The sequence below is a fragment of the Rhipicephalus microplus genome, unplaced genomic scaffold (genome assembly GCF_043290135.1).
Source record: "Rhipicephalus microplus isolate Deutch F79 unplaced genomic scaffold, USDA_Rmic scaffold_20, whole genome shotgun sequence".
Lineage (NCBI taxonomy): Eukaryota > Metazoa > Arthropoda > Arachnida > Ixodida > Ixodidae > Rhipicephalus > Rhipicephalus microplus.
Window position 1 is genome coordinate 8548923 of NW_027464593.1, and position 5086 is coordinate 8554008.

Below are 5086 nucleotides of genomic sequence, written 5' to 3' on the forward strand. Positions count from 1 at the left end.
GTGAGAGGGTAAAGATATGACAAACAGGACAGGAATTCCTGATGAAAAAAGCGTTTTGCAACGTCATAAAGTGGCCTGATGTTGAGAGTACCAATTGTCAGCCAATCACAAGCTGCGCCTCACGACTTAGCTGTCGTCTGCTCCCGTTTGTCGTCTGCTTCAGTGGGAGCACGCATGGAGGGTTCCGGCTGTTTCACCGTCGTCACGAAATGATTTCCAGGACAAGTGGTCTCTGATTCGCACAAAACATGTGTCAGTGTCTGGCAACACATTTTACAGACATTCTAACGCCAAGGTAAAAGATTTTTTTTATTGCCGAAGGGACGAGTTCAGCTAAAGTTTGCTCGATAATTGTGAGGCTTTGCTCATTTCCGCTGTCATTTAAAATTACTAAGGTGGTTTTATCCTGACTGCTTGCCATACTAACGCATCCAACTTGAGTTTTCAAAGAATGAACACGGAAAAGCTTCATTTGTTTGCAGTTTTATGCATCATTACGAACACCCCTAATACGCTTTCATTTACAAAGTACGCACCCCTTCCAGATCGTCCAAAAGTGCATAGACAGCTGATTTCACAGATCGTGATCAGTGGATAGTTATATCCAATCGAAGTATATGAAAGTGCAACCACAGAATAGGCTTTATGAATGGCTAACTATAAAAGTTTCTCTCACTCCGATATGAAAATAGCATCAAGGTAGTGTGCTCTTCTCAAACTCTTTGGTGGTAATCTCAACCAATCAGGCAGACATCACAAGTTGTACATTTTATTGGAAGATTTGGAACGCACCGCAACAACATAAAAAACATTTTGACCATAAACCGCGCTGTTTTCGAGTTCACCAACCATTCCCCTCACACTTTGGTTTTAATCCAACCACATGTCTTTGCGTGTATCATTATACGCCCCTGACGCCCAATAGAATTCCTTAATTACTGCGGTGCCAACCTTATTGCATGGTTTTGATTGCCAATACTGTCCATTGCATCCGAGGGAAACAACAAATAAACTGAAAGCATCGGCATAAACCAAAACGCACCAGTAATCATCAGGCAGCCTTACATGGCCATCAATAAACTCAAAATCAGCCACGGCACCCATGTATCCCACCGCGGCTGCAATTTCTAAGCAGCCACATTGTTCCTTAGAGTGGTCCGGACCACTCTTAGAATTTTCTCTCAGCCATGCTGTTTTTACGCACAATTTTGCTTCGTGAATCCACTTACGAGCACTTTTCGGTGACGTAAGCAAATATAGCAACTGCATCACCATCGCTGGCATGTTCCCGGGTAGTCACAGCGCGCTTTATTTGCAGCGGCCGATGTGAGAACGATGGCCTCTTACGACGTTTTTTCGTTTCGTGAATCGACTTACGCAACAAAATTTCTCTTGCGCAAAAATGTTTTCGTAAGTGAGCTTTGTGAATCCGGGCCCAGGTGTTTTGCCTTCGCTAAGTATTGTAACGGTTGATAATCTGTCTGTACGATAAACTGCACTCCGTACAAAAAAATATGAAATTTTTCTACCGCCCATACTAGCGCTCAGCATTCTCGTTCGATAGTCGAGTAATTCTGCTCCCGAGGCAACAGCTGGCGGCTGGCATACGACACTGGGTGCAACAGCCCCTCGTGTTCTTGCATGAGGACTGCACCGATGCATGTGTTGGATGCGTCTGTACGAAGTATGAACACACGTTTTGGGTCTAGTGCCTTCACTATCGGCCCAGAAGCAAAGGGCTTGCTTCAGCGTTTGAAATGCTCCTTCTGTTTCAGGAGTCCAACAAATCTTGTTTTTCTCCATTTTTCTGGTTAGCTGAGTTCAAGGCAGTGCTTTCTCCGCATAGCGAGGTATTAAATCTCGGTAATACCCAGCTAGTCCCAGAAAAGATCGGAGTTGCTTCTTGGTGTCAGGTAGAGGTGCACTGGCTATCTTCAAAACCGTAGTTTCCACAGGTTGAATAGTCCCGCCTCCTAGACGATGTCCCAAGAAGACTATCGGCTCCACAGCAATTTCGCACTTCTGAGGCTTGATGGTTAAGCCAGACTCCCGTACTTTCTGCAACAAGCGTTGCAAGGTGTCTATGTGCTCTTCGCAGGTGTTCGTGGCTATGAGAACGCATCGATGTAGTGGACTACATTTTCAAGGCCCTGTAGAAGTGTTCTCATTAGACGCGTAAACACCGCAGAAGCTGTCTTTATGCCAAACGGCATGTATATAAATTGGAAATGACCGGATTGCGTTGAGAATGCCGTTACTGGCCTCGATGTCCGGTCAAGTGGGACTTGCCAATACCCCTTTGTGAGATCAAGCTTTGAGAAGTATCTCTTTGTGCCCACCTCTGTAAGCATTAGGTCGGTCCTAGGTATGGATTCAGCGTCGGAAACCAGTATCTCGTTGATGCGACGGAAGTCGACGCATGTGCGATAGGTGTTATCCGGCTTATTAATAAGTACCAAGGGCGAATGGTAGGGCGAATGGGATCGCTCAATCACACCCAGTCTTAACATGTCCTGAACTTCTTGTTCTACTACTTCCTTCATGGCCAACGGCAAAGGATACTGCGGTGTGTTGATCGGTTCAGAGGTCGTCAATTGAAGTCGGCATTCCAACAGATTTGTCTTTCCCGGTATCTCAGAGAATACATCTTGGTAGGTGGTTAGAATCTTCCGAAGTTCTGTACGTTTGTTTTCTTCTAAGCTACCGCTGATCGGAATCGCTTCTGCACCCACAGTCGGCTTAACTGTTCAAGCTGGTAGAGGGGTATCTGTCTCCTCCTCTTACGTAACCACAAAAAATGCTGTTTGTGGAATTATGTCTGGTTACCGGTCTTCATATCGTTTTAACATATTAATATGGAAAAGTTTGGCGTCATGCCCCAAGTCCAGCCAATAGTCGTAGTCGCCCTTTTTCCCAATGACCGGAAACGGCCCTTTCCATTCCATCAACAACTTATTCGCTGTTGTTGGAAGCAAAATAGGAGCTCGGTCTCCAACTTTCAGCTGACGGCTCATGCTCTTCCGATAATAGTGATATTTTTCAGTCGTTTTCGCTCGTATCAGGTTCTCATGGGCTAATTTTAGCGTTCTATCCAGACGATCCCGGAGATCGAGGACATATCCGTAGGTCGTTTTCACCTCCTCTTCGATCTTTTCTCCAGTCCACAGCTTCTTTAACGAGTTGAGTGGTCCTCGGACGTATCTCCCGTAAATGAGTTCGAAAGGAGAGAACCCCATGCTGGCCTGAGGAACTTCTCAATATGCAATTAGAAGTGGTGCAAGCAATCGATCCCATGATTTTGGATCCTCTTGGCATAGCTTGCGCAGCATTTGTTTCAAAGTCCCATTAAATCGCTCTACCAAACCATTGCACATTGGATGATAGGGCGTCGAACTCAGATGTTTGATTGCCAACAGATCGTTTACTTCTCTCATCAGGTCTGACGTGAAGCACGAGGCCTGATCGCGCAGGATTTGGCGGGGAAATCCAACGCGGGAAAATATTTCGACCAACCCGTCTGTCACAGTCGCGGAGTCAATTGCCGGCAAAGCAATGGCGTCAGAATAGCGCGTAGCGAAATCGACCATGGTGAGTATGTATTTGTTGCCCCTATTTGAGACCGGCTTTAAGTGTCCAATAATGTCCACGGCCACGCGCTCAAAAGGAGTGTCAATCAGGGGCATTTCCCCAAGAGGAACCTTTCCTACTTTGTGCTTTCGATACATTCTTTGGCACATGTCACAGGACCGCACGTATCTTTTAATCTCTTCCTGGACCCCTGGCCAATGGAATGAACCTAACACCCGATCAATCGTTCTTGTTACTCCTTGATGCCCGGACATCAAACTCTAATGGGCCATCTTCAACACTTGACTTCGCAGCTTGAGAGGAACTACGACCTGCTGTATCAATTTGCCAGAGGATAGTCGGTAATTTCGATACAACAATGACTTCTCCAAGACAAAGGAATACTGGGTCGATCCTCTGCCATAAAAAACCTGCCCTACTTTGTCCCTGCAAGCTTCCAGGGTCTTGTCTTCTGCTTGGGCCCTCTCGAGCTCCCTCCTGTTCATCTTCAAACTTCTGACGCTAACTGCAGCTGAATCCGGCCGGACGCTTGTGCTCTTCATACTACCAAGTGATGCCTTTAAACGATGGTCTCCTTTCTTCTTATACAAAGTCTCGGCTACGCCGTTCGGAGTAAAGTTCCCTTCAGCCAGTTTTTCTTTCCATTTCTTGTCAGGGTCATCAGCAGCACGAGATCCTGGCACATTGCAAACGATTATGTCATATAGCGGGGGGGACATGCATTTCACGATACATGTGCCTGAAAAATATGGCGAAAAAATCTCCACCTTCGCCTCTGGTACCGTGATCCGGCTCCCGTCTGCTAAGAACAAGGCCGTCGTGGTTCCTGTCAGTGCTTCATCTGGCACCAAAGAACGCCGAACAACCATTATATTATCCCGTAGGACGTAGGACGGAAGTATCCCGTAGGACGGAAGCAGCTTGGCCGAATATAATGCCCTGCTGCACTGGCATCGGATGTTTTTCTGACTTTGGCTGCGTATTTACCGCACTGGTCATATTCTCCTCCTGCTTGTCCACAGGTATATCATTCACTACTTCTGCCTTTTCCTCTGGCGACAAGATACAAGAAGTCCTCTTAGTGACGTTCTGCTTTCTGGTACATACATTAATATCATGCCCCGTTTTGCGACAGTAGTCACAGTATGGTCTTGTTCGAGCACGACATTCTGCTGCCCTGTGACCTGTTTTATCACAGACAAAACAACAAGTGGGAGACTTCCCCGCTGTACTTCCGCATTTTCCTGCGGCGCCGTTCTCCGGTTTGTCGCGAAAAACCAACAAATTTGACTGTCGTTGGGCCTCTAAAAAATCGTCCGCAGCCTCGGCCATTTCATCTAGCTTACGACATTTTTTCTCACGTAGGAAAAGCGCCACGCGGTTATGGCATTCATTGATAAACTGTTCAGCTACTATGAGATCTCGAACAGACGAATATTCTTTTGCTGTCTTGGTCATCTCCACCCATCTGTCAATAAAACTTGCCAGCCTGGTTGCA